Source organism: Giraffa tippelskirchi, chromosome 2 (assembly GCF_054371585.1).
Source record: "Giraffa tippelskirchi isolate mGirTip1 chromosome 2, T2T-mGirTip1v1.2.pri, whole genome shotgun sequence".
NCBI lineage: Eukaryota > Metazoa > Chordata > Mammalia > Artiodactyla > Giraffidae > Giraffa > Giraffa tippelskirchi.
Genome location: NC_137276.1, coordinates 68,669,340 through 68,691,778, shown reverse-complemented (window position 1 = coordinate 68,691,778; position 22,439 = coordinate 68,669,340). Strand labels below are relative to the sequence as shown.

The 22,439-nt window shown below is 35.7% G+C and overlaps 1 protein-coding gene and 1 long non-coding RNA gene across 6 annotated transcripts in view; both read right to left on the bottom strand.

Annotated features, from left to right (window-relative positions):
• CTNNA3 (catenin alpha 3) overlaps positions 1-22,439 on the bottom strand; it is a 1,864,976-nt gene that overhangs the window by 1,533,429 nt on the left and 309,108 nt on the right. The gene's annotated exons all lie outside the window — the stretch shown is intronic.
• The window catches only part of LOC145537926 (uncharacterized), a 129,988-nt gene that overhangs the window by 48,744 nt on the left and 58,805 nt on the right, over positions 1-22,439 (bottom strand). The gene's annotated exons all lie outside the window — the stretch shown is intronic.

The window sequence follows — 22,439 nt, the reverse complement described above, 5'->3', positions numbered from 1 at the left end:
TGGACTAATCTAATACTTGTTCCACTACACTACACTGTGTCTCCATTCACATAAAATGGAACTATGAAGACATTTAACAGCATAAATCTTAAATGAGTTATCTAATTAGATAGGATAGTACCAAAATATGCATCACCCTTGCCTTCAAACCAAAAGAAGACACCTTTTCATTTTTCTATACAAGCCTCTAGAGTAATTTTGTCATCAATTACAAATAAATTAAAGTACTTTTTCATACTCGGGGAAGAATGTAAATGAATGTCAGCAAAATAATTGGTCTTCAGCAATTTAGAAACCAATGTAAGTTTAATCTTTCCTTTGCCAGGGAACATATGTGCCAACTGAGACACTCCAGAGTTATGATTCAAATTTCATTATTTTATAAAAATAACAGTACAGTAGCTATTAGTCATAAAATTCTCTTCCTTTAATTAGGCACAAATCTAATGTACTAGTGCTCCTTCAGGGTTAAACAGGATACATTAAAAGCCAATATCAACTCAGTTCAGTTCAGTTCAGTCGCTCAGTCGTGTCTGACTCTTTGTGACCCCACGAACCGCAGCACGCCAGGCCTCCCTGTCCATCACCAACTCCCGGAGTCCACCCAAACCCATGTCCATCAAGTTGGTGATGCCATCCAACCATCTCATCCTCTGTCGTCCCCTTCTCCTCCTGCCCCCAATCCTACCCAGCATTAGGGTCTTTTCCAATATCAACTAACAAACTACTATTTTATTCTTAATAGTGAAAAGGCATTTAAATCTACTTGTGTAATTTGTACTTTCAAACCCCTGAAACAAATTTAAGAAAAATTAACAAATTGTTGTTGTAAAGATTATGCATGATGGTATAAATTTTCAAATTATTATTATTAAAATAGTATCTGAAAACATCTAAATTATACATTATTTAAATTATAGTACAAAACCTTTGCAGGAATAAATTCATCTAACTGGTAACTGAAGAGGTAATTTGTTATGACAAGGGACTCACAAGGCAGATTCCCTAGGTTCAAGTCTCAGCTCTGACTTTTCTAGCTGTGTGACTTTGTGAAGTAGTTAAACCTCTCTGTTTTATACCTGAAAATTATAATATTAGTATCTACCTCACACAGGTGTTTCAGGAGGATTAAATGAGCTAATATGCATAAAACTAAGAATTTTTTTTCTGGTACACAATAGGTACATATTATCTTTATTTTCTCAGAGCACAGTGCTGTTATAAGACATTAAACAAGTTAGTAAAATAGTTGACTCTCCCCTTCTTATCGTCAATAGGATATAATGTTTATTGTTCAGGGGCTAATAAGTCTAAGTTGAAAAAAAGACTGCCTTTTATCAATAGTTAAAAGTTTAGCCTTTGTTGTTTTTAAGAAAAGTAATTCTCACTTACTATGAAATAATAAAGTCTGCCACAGATAGTGTATGTGTGAATATCCCTGCTTCATAATGAAATAATATCACCTTTACCTTATAATTTTATAACACTGCCTGACAGCTTCTCTTCACTAAAGATAATCTAGGGAGTAGAAAAGGAAGAAGCTGAATTCCTCTTAACCATCTGAATCAAAAGTCATCTATAAAATCTATGGAACATGCTGTGTGGATTGACACAAAAGACAAGGTTTTTGATTAATATTAAAGTAAAAGAACTAAAAACTTTAAATACCACTGATACTTTACAGGTTGAAGAAAGTACATTTAATAGTGAGGAACATCATTATAACATGGAAAACATTCTATCATAAATTCAGTCTTAGAGATTTTTCCCTATAATTATAATTTTATGGTTATCTCATGAAGTTAATGTCTTCTACAATCTAGTATTTCATTGTTTTTTTTTAATAGACCAGCCTCATCTGTTCTAACATCTTCATAGATCACGTTTGAAGAGTAAACATGCCTCTAGTATAACAATATTATCAGCTTCAGAAGCCTAACCACAAGCGCACCTTTCCCATAATCACATGAGAATTGAGAAAACTCATCTACACCCCATGAGTTTTGCTTTTTAGGAACATTAAGCACTCAGTTTACACAACAAGCCTTCTCTGAGTTTCTTTAATAAACTGAATGTTGATTTTTCATAAATCATGTTTTTCATCACCGAATGAAAGAAGTTGATCAGATTAGTAAGAATTTCCTGATACAGATATTTCCTCCTAGTCTTCCTAAATTCTCCAGAGTGACAATAAGTTATTCTGCATGTCATATAAACTCAAAAAAAAGAAAGAAAGAAAGGTGTATGCTGAGCAAATGAAAGTATTGGTATTGGTAACAGAATAAGCTCAGATTTTTTCATGTAAATAGATAAACATAGATGCAGGTATATGTGTATTTGTGCAATATCATTAATACTGGGACAAAACAACATCATGAACATACTGAGAAGGAGAGAATATCACTTTTGTGCTATTCCTGCCAAAAATGTATAGCTTAAAGCTATCTAATCATGAAAACATGAGCCAAACCCGAATTGAAGAATATTCTTTCAAATAACTAGCTTACACGCTTAAAAAACTAACAAGGTCAATAAAAAACAAAGCTTGAGAGATTCTTCTAGATTAAAGGAGACAAAAGAAACAAGAAAACAGTGTATTGCATGTCCCTGCATTGGTCCTGAACTGTGAGAAATAGACACAATTTGGGGACAATTGACAAAATTTGAATACATATAAACTCTAAATTAGGTAATAGTATTTTATCAGTGGGAAGCTTCCTGAGTTTTGATACCTGTGTTGAGATTATGTGGGACAATGCCCTTGTTCAAAGAAAATAATGAAGTTTTTAAGAGTAAAGTATCATAGTGTCTCCAACTGACTCTCCAAAAGTTCAGAAAAAGGAAGAGAGAGGGAGAATAATAAGTAAATGATACACAATGTAAACAATTAATGAATCAGGGTAAAATGTATATAGGTAATAGTATAAGAGTTCCTTGTATTACTCTCACAAAATTTTTATAATTTTGAAATTACATCAAAATTTAAAATTACTCAAAAATGCATCTATCAAAGATAAGAAGAGTATCTTTCTAAAATGCATAGTCATCCAACAAAGAAGAAAAGATATTTGATCTTTTGAATAGAGATGATTTCTAATATACTTTAGAATTTCATAATTTTATACTCTTTGGCCAAATTTATTCTGCAAAGTGACATAACATTCTAGATTACTTCTAATAGATTTAGAAGGTTTCTTTTATAAAAAAGTCACAAAAACAATTAAGTTTTATATATATTTGTGGTAGACATCTATTATTTTTGTCTCCCAGCATCTTTTAGTCCTTCTTTTGGAAACAGCATCTTTTTTTCCCACTAGCACACTGACCTTTCCTCACTTCATATGATTCTATAAAAGCTGTTAATATTTTCAGGTTGTCTTTCTCTTCCCAGGGGTGGGCACAAGATCTGGGTTGACTTATCAGAACCCACTGGTCCTGGGTTTTACATGGCCCAGGCAAAGTCCATCAGTGTGTTTTGGGGAACTGATATGGGGAAAGAGGGTAATCATCAGCTGAAAAAAACAAACAAACAAAACAAGAACAAAGTAAGCCTGGAGTTGCTGAGAGGTCTCTTTGCTACATTATGGAGAAAGTCAGTCTAAGAACAGAGGTAACCCAGAAGAAAGCAAAAGCTAGTCTGGGTTGTATTCCCAAGATAGAGATTTATCTAATTCAGGAATAATATATATTAAAAGCTTTTTTAGTTTTAAACCAAATTCAGAATAAGAACCTAAATATCCATTTTACTGTCTTATCACAAACTTCTCCCGAACCGAAGCACACGAAGAAAAGAGCCAACCAATGTCAGGACATCAGATGTGATGATTGATGACAGTGTGTATTATTTTCTCAGATTCATAGAACAGATATGTACATACAGTGCCAAGAACAGAACTTGGCACATAATGGTCAATCAGTCAACGTTTGCTGAATGAATGAAGGTGACACTCAGCTCATACAAACTACTATTGTAATAAAAAACGGAAGTGCCTAAAAATGCTAACTAATGTAGAGTGCACATATCACCTTCCCTTCAAAATATTTTCTAAATTTCAGACATAGATCTTCTTGGGTCTTTTTATTAAGAGAGCATAAATGCTGATTCAGTTAGGAAAATTAGTAAGTACTCAAAAAATTAGCAAGCCTATGAAATTTAGGTCAAATGGCTATTAAGATAATTGGCCCTAATGAATATTCTGTTACTTTCATCCATTTTCTCTTGAGTGTGACTGATGAGAATGTTTATGTGAATAAACAAATGGATACCTACTTCTAGACACTCTGCATTAATGTTAACACATCAACAAGCATTCCGTACCAATTTTTTCAACAGATTTTAAAACATAATAAAATTCTTTTACAGGGTTTCAGTTCAATATTCTTGTCATTACAAGAAAACAACATTAAAAATGAAATGAAAGTCAGATATGACAGAGAAAGTGCTGATTTTCTAGGAATGTACAGTTATTCTCTTCTTGATGTTGATAAAAATATGAGTTCCCACATATATACATATGATTTTCTGCTTCTCCTACAAATATCATGAATAAAAATTTCAATAGGAAGTAAGTTAACTCATTCCCATCATTAAAATTATTCCATAAAAGTACTTCATTTATTAATATCTTTAAAGATAACAGAAAGATTCTGATCATACAGTGTTAGCTAAGATTTCAAAATACCTGGAATAAATTTCCAAATGCTTTTCTTCATATTTTGAGACAACCAATTTCTAAATATGCTATTTCTAAAGTTGAAAAATATAATTATTATATTCGACAATTTTCTTCCTAGCACTTGAAAAAACTCTCTAAACAATTATTTCTGTATTTATTTAATTGCTCTCACACATTAAATTGTAATTTGTAATTTCCATGAACAGAGAATGTGTTTGATGGTGTCTTCTTTGTTACCCAACTAACTACCAAGCCTGGCGCATAGTTGGTACTCAATAAATGTTTGTTAAATAGATAAATGGGATTGCCAACTTGCCCAGTCCTTGTGAAAATATTCAAGAGATATTTCATTCAACTCAAATGTATTCAGTCACTACTACTACTTTAAAAAAGTACGTATTAGAAATGCTTCTGGAATTAATTGGGGACTTAAATATCTGTGTGTCTCTTAAAACATTTATCATAGTACCTTCTAAGGCATTCAATCAGTATAAAATTGAAATAAATTACATAAAGTGAAAATTTCTTTGCTTTACCTGTGAAATGCAATAGAGAAACTTTAACAACACAGCAGAATTCAAAGATAGATGAACTTATTTCTTTTTTCATTTTAGCCTTACCCTTCATTCACTTAATATTTATTACTTACTTACTATAAAAACAAAAACAAAAACAAAAAACCTCATATGGACTTCCCTGGTGGTTCGGATGGTAAAGAATCTGCCTCCAGTGAGGGAGACCCAGTTTCAATCCCTGGGTTGGGAAGATCCCCTGGAGAAGGAAATGGCAACCCACTAGAGTATTCTTGCTAGAGAATTCCATGGACAGAGGAGCCTGGTGGGCTACATTCCATGGGGTTGCAAAGAGTCAGACATGACTGAGTGGCTAACACACTCACTAATACTTACTATAGGCCAAGCACCATACTAGATGCCAAAGATACCAAGGCAGATAAAATACAGGTTAGTGCGGGAGATACATGAACAAGTAATAATGGCATACCCAATATGAAACCTCCGAAAAAGAATTATACGCAAGAGAGATTCCAGAGCGTAGTTTAGTAGAGAGGTGTTTTCCCTGAGGATGGGATCAGGGAGGGAGAATCAGGAAACTTCAAAGGGGATGAGTGATCAAGCAGAAAACAGGAAATTATTAATTCTATACAAAGGGAGTAGATAGAATGTATGCTTGCTTCTGCAAAACTGATTTTCTTCTTCTCTTTGTCCAGTGTTGTTCTGTGATTCTTTTGATAAGAAGAAAACTGCAGAGTAGTGTCTAGCTACTAAAGACTTAGACTTCCTTAACTTTCTATCAAATATGGCAGGAAGCACTATCCAGATATTAATCTGCTTTACCTCTGCCCTCCATCCGAAGATGGATTCTTAAGTGCCCAAGTAGTGCAAAGCCCTGGAACTGGTTTCATTCACTCTGTAATGAGCAGAGAGGTCATCTGCTACCCACAGCTGGGCCACTGAGACCATGAGTCACCATTCTGAGATGAAGAGGGACAGACAGAGGTGCTATGACTCTTTTTATTGCTCTCAGCAGAGTAAAAATTATCAGCCCAAGGGCTTTCCAATTATAACTCCCTTATCTCATATTCTGTTCTGAGGTGAAAATGGTTACCTATTCATTTATACAACCCACAGACAACACGATTTTTAAATAAAAATACTTTATTCAGGAGATTTGTACACACTGTATACTATCCCACTCTGTTTCCGGAAAGGCCTGGAAGACCAGAGACCTTGGTTTATTTGAGACACAGGTGACATAGGGTCACCCTGTGTTAACCACAAGGCATTATGGGAGTGTTGCAGGCCTTAAGGAAGAGAGTTTACTGGAAGGTCATACCGCATGAAACAAACTGATGAATGTTTCAGGACATGGTATATTCAGAGACCAGCAAGAAGTCACATGTGGCTAGAACATGGAAGAAATGAGTAGAAGTAGAAAATGAATGATGTTGGAACATTAGGACTAACTTGTGAAGAAATTTACATTCTATGATAATAAGATTATTATGATTTTATCCTGCTAGCAATGGGAACCAGAAACACTTTCAAAGAGAAATGCAGCAATGTTTGACTGATAACCACGTGGCAACATGAAAAATGGACTGAAAATGAGAAAACAATGGGAGCAAGGGAGTCAATTTAACTAGAGAAGCTTATTCAACCTAAAGAGTGAGTTAACATGATAGACCCAACTGTGGGATTTCTCTGCTTAAAAAACAGAATGTTCTGGCTTGGCTTGATCTAGAAAAGTTTGTAAAAACATAATATAATAGTACTAAAATTTCTTGGATCTATCTACTCATTGATTAGCATTATCAGTTTTTTTCTATTCATTAATGTTTAAGTACCACATGTATGTTTCATAAAAATCATTATCTTACTTCATAAGTTGAAAAAAACATATGAGTAATATACTGACTAAGTACATAAATAAAAAAATCACTGAGTGTAGGTTTGGCCATTAAAACAAGCAAGACAAGGAAAACTACTGTTGGTCTAGAGAGAAGAGTTATCAGATATTGTTTTAAAGAAATACCAAGGAATTTTTAACAAGTCCATGAACAGCTGCCAAAGATAACATGATGGGAATTTAATTAAATGTGTTCTAACCATGGAATATATTGGTTATATTGTTTTCTAATAGCACCTAAAGTCTGTCAAACCTCTAGCATTTCATTGAGCTGTCAAGGCCAAAGAGGAGACCACTCAGAGACTTCTGCTCTAACAACAGCCACTTGCAGCAACTCTAAGTTATCTGAAATACTTTTTTCTTACCTCACTAAGAATGTCTCAAGAGAGTGATAACTTAGAAGATGGTTGAAACTATTTGGAAATTTATTTAAGTACTTGTTTGTTCCCTTAAATTATAAGTTTGTCTAAAACTTGTTTTTTCTTAGGAGTAGGTGTGGAAATCCCTGAAGGAAAAAAAAAAAAAAAAAACATAGTGGGAATTTATATTATTATAAGTAATAAGATCCTGTATATTTAAACTGTCTGAAATGCAAACAACAGTATGTAATATTTCAAACTTCATTTAAGAGCAGCACTAGTGTTGGGGGGAGGGAGACGAAAAGAAGAGAGCAAGTCTTTATTATAGCAATTCATCTGACTCACCCGTGGGAATTTAGGGAGGTGAGGAATCTTTTTCAAAGAAGATAACTTTAAAAAAAGAAAAGTAGATTTTAGGAATTAGAAGGAATCATGCTTTGGACTATAATGATAAATTCCTTTGAAACCTAAGGGATGCACAAGGAAATGGCCACTTTGGATGTAATGAATAGGAAAAAGCAATGCCCAAATTATAAAACAAAAACTCTTGTTATTTATGATTTGGTAATTAAAGATTCAAGAACGTGTGGACTGTTGTCACTTTGCCACAAAAGAAAAAATACTTTCACCAAACTGCTTTCTTTACCATCTTTTCTTCTTCCCTGATTTCCTTCCACCTGAACATCTGAAACACTGTTCCATTTCTCCAAATGAAATATCTTTGTTGTTCTTATTCTAATGGTTATTGAAATTTTCTCCAGGTTTTTTTTTCAGGATCAAAAGACACCAGTGAGGTATAATCAGCTAAAAGCAATTGTGGTCAGAATCAAAATTTCTCACTGAGGAGGAAAATGATGCTCAGAGTAAAATATGAATTGCTTCTGGGGAAAAAAAGTCACTGTAATCATCTGGCACATCATAATGCTCTCTCTTATTTTACTTTCTTTTCTCATTGCAAGATTCCCAACCTAATGCAAAATTCTGTATTTTTTCATTCCAAATCCCCTCAACACTGGGGAATTGTAATGGACACATATATAAGTAAGGAAAAAGAATATTGATCATATATACTTCTTAACTACAGATTCAAGTTTGTAGGTCCCAAGTCACAGGAGCAGTACTCCAGGGTAGAAAGTGAGTGCTGGCAGGTGGAAGATAGCAAAGAAAGATACCTGTCCCCTAAAGCAGAGATTCTCACACTTTGGCGTGTCAGAATCACCTAGAGGGCTTGTTAAAGCCAAGACTGCTGAGTCACATCTCCAGAGTTTCTGATTCACTAGGTCTGGGATGGAGCCTGAGGTTTTGCATTTCTAACAAGCTCCCAGGTGATGTCAATGCTGTTGGTCCACAGACCACACTTGAATTAGCAAGGTTTCTGATGCCTCCCTAAAATCATGTTTAGGTATAAGAAAAGTGTACAAGTTCATTTAGGAAAATTAGTCTCTGAACTCCAAACATAACTCTTTGTTAACAATTACCCATGACCTATATATGGGGAATATATATAATTAAAGCTGGAATTAAATTAACTTTGTAAGAGTAGAAAGTTGTAAGTAGTGGAAAGTTGTAAGAAAATCTTGAAACAAAGACACGATTTCACTAGCTAACCAGTCAGCACCCTCATGATACACTAGGCTGAAAATTTCAATGTATAAGAAGCTCTAACCTTTCCTAGAGTCTCTCTGTTATCAAGAGACTGTCAACTGGATTATGAAATGGAGCATTCTTTTCTTACCATTTAACTTAGTGCAGGGTAATTAACTTTTCATTTATCTGAGATAAATGGACAGAAACCAGGTGATTTCACTTTATGAGCTTTAGGAAAATTATTTTGTGTCACTAACGGTCATACCTGAGTCCTGTTCTACTAACTCTGTGTAGGCACCAGGTATCTTTTGGAGGATGCCTAAAAGACCCACTAATTTTACTTCTAGCAAAAGCCTAAATAAGAGTGACTAGGCACACACTATAGCTAGATGGTTCTTTCAGGAGTCCCTAACCCCAAGAGTGAGGCAATGACCCTGTCCTAGAAATCCACTCTGAATTCAAGCCCCAGATAAGTTTTATGTTCCAGAATATTCTTAGAGGTAATACTATGCCAGAGGCAGGAAGTACTAAAAAAGGCAAAATTATAATTAAATATAACATATTGTTTGATATCATAGGATAGCATCCTTGCCTTCTTTTAAAAAATTCATGAAATTTTGACCCCTTTGCTTTGTAAGAATTCAAAAGGTCTTATTACTGCTAAGAAATTCTATTGCTTTCTCAAGAGAGTCCTTTTCCCTCAACTTTTACAATGGTCATAGATACGTACATTGTTTTTATATAAAATAAACAAAATAAGTAGGGCTCAAAATAACTCAACCTTGTTTGGTGTAGTGTCTCTTTGTGTCTAAAGTAATAAAAGGAACTGAGCAAAATTTTTCAGTGAGTTGGGAGGTGGGGTCTGAGGGATTCAAATCCATCCGTTGCTGGCTTCAGTTTGGCATCACCTGTTAACACTGTTCTTTCCAGGTTTTGGTCTAGATGGGGATGATTCTGAGTCCTGGGGCTGGTTAGATTTGCAGAAAAGTAGTGATAATTACAGAAAACCTCCATTAGTTCTCTAGTTCTCTTGGGCTGCTCCAAGGAGACTGGACTCAGGATATACCTTTCATCTCCCTGTACCTACAGAAAAAATTTTCCCACTAAGTCTTCCCCTTCCCTTCATGTTTCCCCTAGAAACTTAGTCTACCATTTTGAGAACGAGGACTGCGAGGAAAACAGGAGCCAATCACTAATAGTATTATATCTAAATAAGAATCTGAAATCAATTAGCATAAACATTTACAAACAATATTTATATGTATAAAGATATCAAATATCACTTGACTCCAGAACACATAAATGTAATAGTCCAGAAATTAAGAGTTGGCAGCCCAGGTTATTATGGTAAATTAATGCTCTTACTTAATTCCATAAATTTGCCTTTATAATTTTGGGGTACTTTTACAATCTAAATTATTTTTCTATTAACTGATAAATAATAAAAAAGAAATCATTTATATAACATTAATGAGTTGAAAATATACAAATGAACAAATCATTTTTAATGAGCCCTTAGAAATAGAATTATAGATATGCAAATTAATTAAGAACATATTTTAATAGGTTTTCCCAGAGCACAACTATAGTAATTGCAGTTGTAAAGAGAAATATTAACACTGTACTATAGCACAATAAATGGACAAATACCTGGGGAAATGGATTAATTACCAAAGTAGTTTCAGTTAAAACAGAATAATTGGCAATACTTTCTTCACTTCTGCGAATCTCAAATAACATACTCCTTTCAGAACTTGATTATGATATCTGTTTTTATCTTTAATGGATTTGGTCACCACACATTGATTCTATGAAGTGGAATTTTCTTTGTATTTTTCAAATATTTGTTAGGTTACTAATTAAAACTTCATCCCCTCCTTACACATAAAATCCCTCAAAGTATCAAAATAAGCCCTTAAACTTCTCTCATTAACTTTCATTAAAATAGATTAGGAATAAAAAGATCTGGTTTGTATCCATCTTTCTTCCATATTTTGATATATTTTAAAATGTTTTTTATAAAGGTAAAATAGCTTCAATAGGAATAGCTAATATTACAATTTGACTATAATAGTTGTAATACAATGTTATTAACTAATAAGTGATATTCGCTGTGAAAGACATTTTAATCCACAGAGTTCTATTTTAGCAATAATTTTAAGAAGGAGAATGTGAATAGACTAATAATTCCCCATATAAGAAATAACAAGCATTTTTTGTGTTGTATCTTGTTAGCCGAGTAGAACTCATTATTAGCTAGTAGAACTCAACCTTCCAAAATAGTCTGATTATTATTTATTTTTATTATTATCATGCCAAATTCAGACTTAAATTGAAAAAGGTCGGGAAAACCACAAGACCATTCAGGTATGACTTAAATCAAATCCCTTACGATTATACAGTGGAAGTGACAAATAGATTCAAGGGATTAGATCTGATAGACAGAATGCCTGAAGAACTATGTACAGAGGCCCATGACATTGTACAGGAGGCAGGGACCAAGACTATCCCCAAGAAAAAGAAATGCAAAAAGGCAAAATGATTGTCTGAGGAGACCTTACAAATAGCTATGAAGAGAAGAGAACCAAAGACAAAGGAGAAAATGAAAGATATACCCATTTGAAAGCAGAGTTCCAAAGAAAAGCAAGGAGAGATAAGAAAGCCTTTTCAGCGATCAATGCAAAGATCAGTGCAAAGATATAGAGGAAAACAATAGGATGGGAAAGACTAGAGATCGCTTCAAGAAAATTAGAGATACCAAGGGAAGATTTCATGCAAAGATGGGCACAATAAAGGACAGAAATGGTATGGACCTAACAGAAGCAGAAGATATTAAGAAGAGGTGGCAAGAATACACAGAAGAACTATACAAAAAAGATCTTCATGACCTAGATAACCACGATGGTGTGATCACTCACCTAGAGCCAGACATCCTGGAATGCAAAGTCAAGTGGGACTTAGGAAGCATCACTACGAACAAAGCTAGTGGAGGTGACGGAATTCCAGTTGAGCTATTTCAAATCCTGAAAGATGATGCTGTGAAAGTGCTGCACTCAAAATGCTAGCAAATTTGGAAAACTCAGCAGTGGCCACAGGACTGGAAAAGGTCAGTTTTCATTCCAATCCCAAAGAAAGGCAATGCCAAAGAATGCTCAAACTACTGCACAACTGCACTCATCTCACATGCCAGTAAAGTAATGCCCAAAATTCTCCAAGCCAGGCTTCAACAGTACATGAACTGTGAACTTCTAGATGTTTAAGCTGGATTTAGAAAAGGCACAGGAACCCGAGATCAAATTGCCAACATCAACGATCATCGAAAAAGCAAGAGAGTTCCAGAAAAACACGTATTTCTGCTTTATTGACCACTGCAAAGCTTTTGACTGTGTGGACCACAACAAACTGTGGAAAATTCTTAGAGATGGGAATACCAAACCACTTGACCTGCCTCTTCAGAAATCTGTATGCAGGTCAGGAAGCAACAGTTAGAACTGGACACAGAACAACAGACTGGTTCCAAATCGGGAAAGGATTACATCAAGGCAGTATATTGTCACCCTGCTTATTTAACTTATATGCAGAGTACATCATGAGAAATGCTGGGCTGGATGAAACACAAGATGGAATCAAGATCGCCGGGAGAAATACCAATAACCTCAGATATGCAGATGACACCACCCTTATGACAGAATGAGAAAAAGAACTAAACAGCCTCTTGATGAAAGTGAAAGAGGAGGGTGAAAGAGTTGGCTTAAAACTCAACATTCAGAAAACTAAGATCATGACATCTGGTCCCATCACTTCATGGCAAATAGATGGGGAAACAATGGAAACAATGACAGACTATTTTTTGGAGATCCAAAATCACTGCAGGTGGTGACTGCAGCCATGAAATTAAAAGACATTTGCTCCTTGGAAGAAAACTTATGACCAACGTAGACAGCATATTGAAAAGCAGAGACATTACTTTCCCAACAAAGGCCCATCTAGTCAAAGCTATGGTTTTTCCAGTAGTCATGTATGGATGTGAGAGTTGGACTATAAAGAAAGATGAGTGCCAAAGAATTGATGCTTTTGAACTGTGGTGTTGGCAAAGACTCTTGAGAATCTCTTGGACTCTAAGGAGATCCAACCTTTCAATCCTGAAGGAAATCAGTCCTGAATATTCATTGGAAGGACTGATGTTGAACCTGAAACTCTAATACTTTGGCCACCTGATGCGAAGAACTGACTCATTTGAAAAGACCCTGATGCTGGGAAAGATTGAAGGCGGGAGAAGGGGATGACAGAGGATGAGATAGTTGGATGGCATCACCGACTCAATGGACAAGAGTTTGAGTAAACTCCAGGAGCTGGCGATGGACAGGGAGGCCTGACGTGCAGCAGTCTATGTGGTCGCAAAGTGTCAGGTATGACTGAGCAATTGAACTGAACTGATTATTTATTTCTGTTCACACTTGCCATAAGCTTAGAAATCAAAGACAATATCAAGAAAAAGTAAACAGAATATCTAAATAGACATTTCTCCAAAGACCTACAGATAGCCAAAGCATGTGAAAAGATGCTCAACATTGCTAATTATTAGAGAAATGCAAATCAAAACTACCTGAGTAATCATCTCACACCAGTCAGAATGGCTATCATGAAAAAGTCTACAAATAATAAATGCTGGAGAGGGTGTGGAGAAAAGTGAAACCTCACATGCTATTGGTAGGAATGTAAATAGTACAGCCACTATGGAGAACAACATGAAGTTTCCTTTAAAAAATCAAAATAGAGTTAGCATACAATCTAACGATCCCTCTCCTGGGCATATGTCTGGAAAACATTAAAACTCTAATTCAAAAAGATATATGCATCCCAATGTTCATAGCAGCACTATCTTCAATAACCAAGATATGGAAGCAATCTAAATGTCCATTGAAAGATGAATGAATAAAAAAGACTTAGTGTATATATATATATATAATATATATTATTATATATATAATATATATATTATACATATTATTATATTATATATTATATAATATTATATATATTTATATATTATTATATAATATTACTCAGCCATAAAAAGAATGAAATAATGAAATTTGCAGCAACATGGATGAATCTAGAGATTACCACACTAAGTGAAGTAAATCAAAGAAAAACATCATATGATATCACTTGTATGTGGAATCTAAAAAAATGCAAATGAAATTACTTATAAAACAGAAATAGAGTCACAGACATAGAAAACAAACTTATGGCTACCGAAGAGGAAAGACAGGGAGGGATAAGTTGGCATCAACAGACACACACTGCCATAGATAAAATAGATAAACAAGGATCTACTGTACAGCACAGAGAACTATATTCAGTATCTTATAATAATTCATAATGGAAAAAATCTGAAACACTTTGATGTACACCTTTCTTCCACTTCATTTTTTTAACTGAAGGATAATTGCTTTACACAGAATTTTGTGGCTTTCTGTCATACATCAACAAGAATCAGTCATAGATACACCTATGTCCCTTCCCTCCCAAGCCTCAGTCCCTTCTCCCTCCCCATCCCACCCTCCTAGATTATCGCAGAGCCCCTGTTTGAGTCATATAGCAAATTCCCATTGGCTATGTATTTTATATATGGTATTGTAGATTTCCATGTTACTTTCTCCATACATCTTACTCTCTCCCCCCTCTCCTCCCTCATATCCATAGGTCTGTTCTCTGTGTCTGTTTCTCCATTGCTGCTACTTCAATTAAAAAAAACAAGTTTCCGCAAGTTGACATTGAAAGAAAAAAAAAAAGAAACAGGAAAGTATTAAAAACATCTGGGTTTGCAGGAGTGTTCCTCTATGTCAAGGCTCTTGATACTCTATCTAATCCAGAATCCCCCATCTCCATACTGCTAAGAAAATAATCTAGAAGACATTTTCCTACGTATCCTCCCAACGCAAGTCTAGCAATTTGGAAGCATTTGTTTTTTTGTATAGCACTTAAAGAGAAAAAAACAAAACTATAAGAAAACATAACCTCTCTCTCTCTTCTTCTTCTTCTTCTCCCTCTCCCCCTCTTTCTGTCTCTTCCTCTTTCCCTCTCTCAGTCTCACACTCCTTCTATTTCATACATAGAAGCCAAATTTACTAAGAGAATTACCGAGTTAAATGATTTTTAAAAGGTATTCCACTGATATTTCTGCATGAAAATTTATTTTAAATGAGAGTAGCATATTATTTTCTCTTGGTTTACACTGCCAAGTTCCTTGTCCAAATCCTTCATATTTCATTCTCAAATTGCAATATTCCTTGACTCTTAGTTCCATGGCCCTCTTATTATGAAACATTGCAAATATGACAAAAATGCAATGTCCTTTATCTATTGCTTTAGCCACCTAATTACACAATTCACGGTTACCTAGTTTAGCTCAAGGAACACAGTTGTTTGCCCAAAAGTACTGGATTAGTAATCTGAAGACCTGGACTATAGTCTAGGAATATTAATTTACCAGACATGTAACCAAGACAGCATCATTTCCAACTCACATAGCATTTATTTTTTACATGTATAAATGGTGAGGATTATATTATTTTAGATGATCTCTCAGATCTCTTCTAGCTTAATGCAAATGTGGGATCTCGTTATGATTAAGAATTGCTACTCCAGAGGACAATTCTACATTTATTAGTGGAGGGAAATTATATATTTAGTGGTAGCCTGTCAAACTTTTTTCTTTTAATTTTCACATGTAAGGGAGATAAAAGGAGATATAAGAAAATAGTTTTGATCTCCCTCTTTGGGATATTGAAGACATTCATTTAATCAAAAAATATTTCTTAAGCCTTTAATACATGATAGATATATTGAGCACTAGACAACAGTAAACAGATGAAAAAAAAATCCTTTAATTCAGTTTGTGGTCTGGTAGAGAGCTTCCCAGGTGGCACTGGTGGTAAAAGAACTTGCCTGCCAACGCAGGAGACATAGAGACACAAGAGACACAGGTTAAATACCTGGGTCGGGAAGATCCCCTGGAGAAGGGCATGACAACCCGTTCTAGTATTCTTGACTGGAAAATCCCATAGAGGGAGTCTGGCAGGCTACAGTCCATGGGACTGCAAAGAGTCAGACACAAATGAAGTGACTTTAGCATGCACACAGAAGATAAAAACCCATATTATTACATGTAATTACGGACTGTGAAAAATTGGTCTTTTCCTTATAAATAGGCATGCATCACACACCCTACTCACACTTTTAACCTAGAACAAAAACAATCCTCAGAGTGGACAAAAACACATATTTGTATCCCAAGCCTAGAGGCACCTACAGATATTACCTTCAACAAACATAATTAATGAATTTAAGATGAGTTAATTTGTAACTGAAACTTCAAATAGCTCCTTAAGTTAGCAAAATGGATTAAATAGCATGAGGGATGAATTCAGTCATTAAAAGAAAGCAGTTGCCTTCTTGCTACTGCCAGTTATATATCTCAAATTATCATAGAGTGGAGAGGAATCATTCACAGGTTCTTTTATTTTAGACTTTGATATCACTTGAAGTCAGCAAATAATGAAATACTCCCCATCTTCCTTCTGATGTCAAAAGTTGAAGTAAGTACATCCTTATTCTGAAATGAAGAGGGATGGCAGTTATTGTGCAGACATATTCCCTGGGTATCATAAATAATTTTTCTTTTTAAAAAAGTTCTCTTTTAACCCTCCTATGCTGCCATGAAATTAAAAGACGCTTACTCTTTGGAAGGAAAGTTATAACCAACCTAGACAGCATATTAAAAAGCAGAGGCATTACTTTGCCAACAAAGGTCCATCTAGTCAAGGCTATGGTTTTTCCAGTAGTCATGTATGGATGTGAGAGTTGGATGGTAAAGAAAGCTGAGTGCCGCAGAATTGATGCTTTTGAACTGTGGTGTCGGAGAAGACTCTTGAGAGTTCCTTGGACTGCAAGGAGATCCAACCAGTCCATCCTAAAGGAGATCAATCCTGGGTGTTCATTGGAAGGACTGATGTTGAAGCTGAAACTCTAATACTTTGGCCACCTGATGCGAAGAGCTGACTCATTTGAAAAGACCCTGATGCTGGGAAAGATTGAAAGCGGGAGGAGAAGGGAACGACAGAGGATGAGATGGTTGGATGGCATCACCGACACAATGGACATGAGTCTGGGTAGGCTCCAGGAGTTGGTGATGGACAGGGAGACCTGGCGTGCTGCAGTCCATGGGGTCGCAAAGAGTCAGACACGACTGAGTAACTGAACTGAACTGAATTAAATTGAATGCTGTTGCTCGGAATGTAAACTGATACAGCCACTATAGAGAACAATATGGAGGTTCCTTAAAAAACTAAAACAGAGCTAACATATGATCCGACAGTCCCATTTGGGGGGATATATCCAGAGAAAACCATAATGCAAAAGGATACATGCACCCCAATGTTCTTTGCAGCACTATGTTAAATAGCCAGAACATGGAAGCAATCTAAATGTCCATTAATAGAGGAATGGATAAAGAAGATATGGTACCTATATACAATGGAATATTAGCCCAAAAATGAATGAAATAATGTCATTTGCAGCAAAACATGGATGGACCTAGGGATTATAATACTGGGTGAAGTATATCAGACAGAGAAAGACAAGTATGATATCATTTAAATGTGGAATCTAAAAACAGGGTACAAAGGAACTTATACACAAAAGAGAAATAGAGTAACAGATGTAGCAAACAAACTTACGGTCACCAGCGGTTAAATGAGGGAGAAATAAATTGGAAGATTGAGATTGACATATATATGCTACTATATATAAAATAGATAACTAATAAGCTATTAGATAACTAACACAGCACAAGGAACTCTAAACAATACTCTGTGATGACCTATATGGGAAAAGAATCTAAGAAGGAGTTGAGATAGATGTATATATCCATGGACGGAGGAGCCTGGTAGGCTACAGTCCATGGGGTCGCAAAGAGTCGGACACGACTGAGCGACTTCACTTTCACTTTCACTTTATATATATATATACATACATATATATATATATATATGTATGTATGTATGTATGTATAGATATCTATATATATACATATATGCCTGCATGCTAACTTGCTTTAGTCATATCCAACTCTTTGGGACCTTATGGACTGTACCCTGCCAGGTTCCTCTGTCCATGGGATGCTCCAGGCAAGAATACTGGAGTGGGTTGCCATGTCCTCCTCCAGGGACTTTCCTGACCCAGGGATTGAACCTGAATCTCTTACATCTCCTGCACTGGCAGGCGGGTTCTTTACCACCAGTGCCACCTGGGAAGCCCATATACATATATCTATATATGGTAAAGAATATATATATATATATATATATAAAGAATATATATCTATAAATGGTAAAGAATATATCAACTGGTAAGGAATCTGGCTACAATGCAGGAAACCCCAGTTTGATTCCTGGGTTGGGAAGATCCCCTGGAGAAGAAGGGGTAGGCTACCCACTCCAGTATTCTTGGGCTTCCCTTGTGGCTCAGATGGTAAAAAATCCACCTGCAATGCAGGAGACCTGGGTTGAGAAGATTCCACAGCATATATATAGGTGTATATAGATACTTTTATATATGGGTGTATATACATATATATGTATATGTGAAAGTGTTAGTCACTCAGTCATCTCAGACTCTTTGTGACCCAATAGACTGTATATAGATATTTAAATATATATAGCTGATTCACTTTGCTGTACACCTGAAACTAACATAGCATTGTTAATCAACTATATTCCAAAAAAAAAATAAATTTAAGTTCTCTTTAAAATTTTCAGAATCTGACTTCAACTTCTATGTTACCCAAGAATAATCAGTGCATAAACCACTTCTGGTTGTGGATAACAAGCCTTCTAAACGCTTTATGAGAAATAACTTTAGTTCTAATAACATCAGGAAGGTACCCATGTTATTCTTATTTGACAGATAAACAAACTGAGGATTCACAACTTGTTTGGCAGAGATGGAATTCAACCCAGCCCATCTGGCTTCAGAGTCCATGTTTTTAACCACTTATATATGGACACAACTATGCAGCAAGTGGCAGAAGATACAACATAATGGGCACACTGAGAATTTGAAATCACCCAAACTGGGACCCTCCTGGCTAATATATATTCCTGCCATATTAAGATTAAGATTAATAAATCTCTTTTTCAAGAGCTACAAGGTTAAGAGTGTTAATTTGCCTTCAAAAAATGATAAGAATAAAAGTAAACTCACATGGTTTGAAGAGAAATTCATCAACTAGGAGCCTTGCCAGAGATAGTAATACCATCTCCTATGCAATTCAATTCGATAATCCCAAACTAAATCTTTTCCCCAACCATGTTCCTCTTCCAGTGTTCCCAGGAAATGGTAAACACTAGCCACTTAATTACAAACCTGGGCACCATCTGGACTCTACCTTCTTCCCCAGCCCATGCATCCAACCTAAATTCCCTTAGGTTCTGCTCCTCAAGAGTGCTATAATCCAGCCATTGTTGCAACCCAAGTCACCACCATCTTTCTCCTGGACCGACACTGTGGGCTTCCTAATTAGTCTCTCAATCTTATCCATCCTGCCTTTCCATCCCTGTTTATTCCACCCCAAATTCACTCTCCATAGCCAGAGATGTTCTTAAAATACAAATCTGAATCATATCACTGTCCTGCTTCAAATATTAGAATGCTTTTGGTTCCCCTTTTTTAAGAAAGTCTAAAATTCTTAGCATTCCCTGAGGCCCTGATAGCTTGATCTATCTGATTCACCCCTTACTTCTCCATTTCCTCTCCCTCTTTCTCTCCTCTTCTTTCTCTTTCCCTTTCTCTCCCCCGCCTCAACGCTTTTCCTCACTTGTGAAGGCACTGTGTTTGCTTTTCCCTCTGGGCCTTCAGACAAGCTGATTCTCCTCCACTATAAGCCCTGCTTTCCTCTCCTAATGCACTTCACTTTACCAATTGCTATTATTTTTTTTAAAAATCTCTTGTAGAAGTTATATCTTAAGAAGATACCCTGAACGATCAGAATCTCCCATCAGGGTAGACCATGCTATCTATGTTTTACCATTGACAGCCCTAATACTAACATTTATTGTTTCATATATGAGTGTGTGTGTGTGTGTGTGTGTGTGTGTGTGTATACACACTGAGTGTAAATTTCATGAGAACAGCAACCTTGTATATTTTGTCTATTGTTGTATCCAGAATATAGGAAAGTGCCCAGCAAAAAACTGCTCAATAAACATTTGTCCAAAGCACAAAGAAATGACAAATTTCAAGGTGTGGTCCTGGGGGTAAGTGGCTGAAGTGGAAGGAAAGGCATCTGAAGTTAAAGAAGGGAGTGGAGTAATATCTTCAACATATTAAACAAAAATGCAAAACAAAGATGTTTTCAAACACACAAAAACTGAAAGAATTCATCACCAGTGGAGCTTTGTCACTAAAAATGCTTATAGGAGTTCTTCACAAAGAAAGAAAATAATAGAAGATCGAAACCTAGATATAAACAAAGGTATAAAAAGAACCAAAAATGGTATTTATACAGATAAATAAAAATAATTTTTCTCAATTTTTAAATGACTACAAAAAATAATTGACTGCTTAAAGCAAAAGAAAAGCCAATTACAATGCATTGTGAGATTTATAACAAATATATAAGTATGTTAACAACAATAGCACAAAGACAAGGAGAAATGGAAGTATACAGTTGTAAGATTCCAACATGAGGTAAAAGTAACCTGTAATAAAGATATATACTATACACCCTAAAGTAATTACTATGATACAAGTAAAATTTAATAACTAATAAGCCAAAAAAGAGATAAAATATATATTGAAAAAAGTTGATTAACTACAAAGAAGGAAGAAAGAGAGAACAAAAAGCAAATGGGATGAACAGAAAACAAGTAACAAGATGGTACATTTAAATCCAACTCTATAATTACATTAAGAGGAAGAGCTTGTCAGGTTGGATAAAAATCAAAATGAAAATATTTGCTACATATTAGAAACCTACTATTAATATAAATAGGTTAAAAGTAAAAGGCTGGGCCAAAAGTCTACAAGCAACAAATTCTGGAGAGGGTATGGAGAAAAGGGAACCCTCTTACACTGTTGGTGGGAATGCAAACTAGTACAGCCACTATGGAGAACAGTGTGGAGATTCCGTAAAAATCTGGGAATAGAACTGCCATATGACCCAGCAATCCCACTGCTGGGGATACACACTGAAGAAACCAGAATTGAAAGAGACACGTGTACCCCAATGTTCATCGCCGCGCTGTTTATAATAGCCAGGACATGGAAGCAGCCTAGATGTCCATCAGCAGACGAATGGATAAGGAAGCTGTGGTACATATACACAATGGAACATTACTCAGCCATTAAAAAGAATACATTTGAATCAGTTCTATTGAGACGGATGAAACTGGAGCCCATTATACAGAGTGAAGTAAGCCAGAAAGAAAAACACCAATACAGTATACTAATGCATATATATGGAATTTGAAAGATGGTAACGATAACCCTATATGCGAGACAGAATAAGAGACACAGATGCATAGAACAGCTGTATGGACTCTGAGGGAGAAAGTGAGGGTGGGACATTCTGAGAGAATAGCATTGAAACATGTACATTATCATATGTGAAACAGAACACCATTCCAGGTTCGATGCATGAGACAAATGCTCAGGGCTGGGGCAATGGGATGACCCAGAGGGATGGGATAGGGAGGGAGGTGGGAGGGGGGTTCAGGATAGGGAACACATGTGGACCCATGGCTGATTCATGTCAATGTATGGCAAAAACCACTACAATATTGTAGAGTGATTGGCTTCCAACTAAAATAAATAAATTTATAAAAAAAAAAAAAAGTAAAAGGCTGGGGAAAGATACACCATGCTAACAATAATCAAAATAAAGATGAAGTGACTATATTAATATCAGACAAAGTAGATCTCAGAGGAAAAACTACTATAAGAAATAGCCTAATGGACAGATGGAAATCCAAGGCAACTGCCCCTGCCCTACAAGAACTGGTGGTGACCAGGAACCATCCTCAAATCCATATCAAGGAAGATTCCAGGGTGTTGGATAATTTGAGGTCTCTCACAACTACCTGCCCTCACATGGCATGCAAGGTTCTTCATAAGTAGTTATCCACTTGTCTCTAGGCTCAACTTTTGCACCTCATTCTCCAGGCACACCGAATCACTTGCATGCAGGTTCTTAAATGAGGTTTTTTTTTTTCTGCTTCCAAGTCAGCACTGCTCCAATTCCATCTTCCCCTTCCTCTGCTATCTTTGCCCCTACCTTCGTTTTTTTTCCTCTAGAACAAAGACTACTGGTCCTCTTTATGTTGCA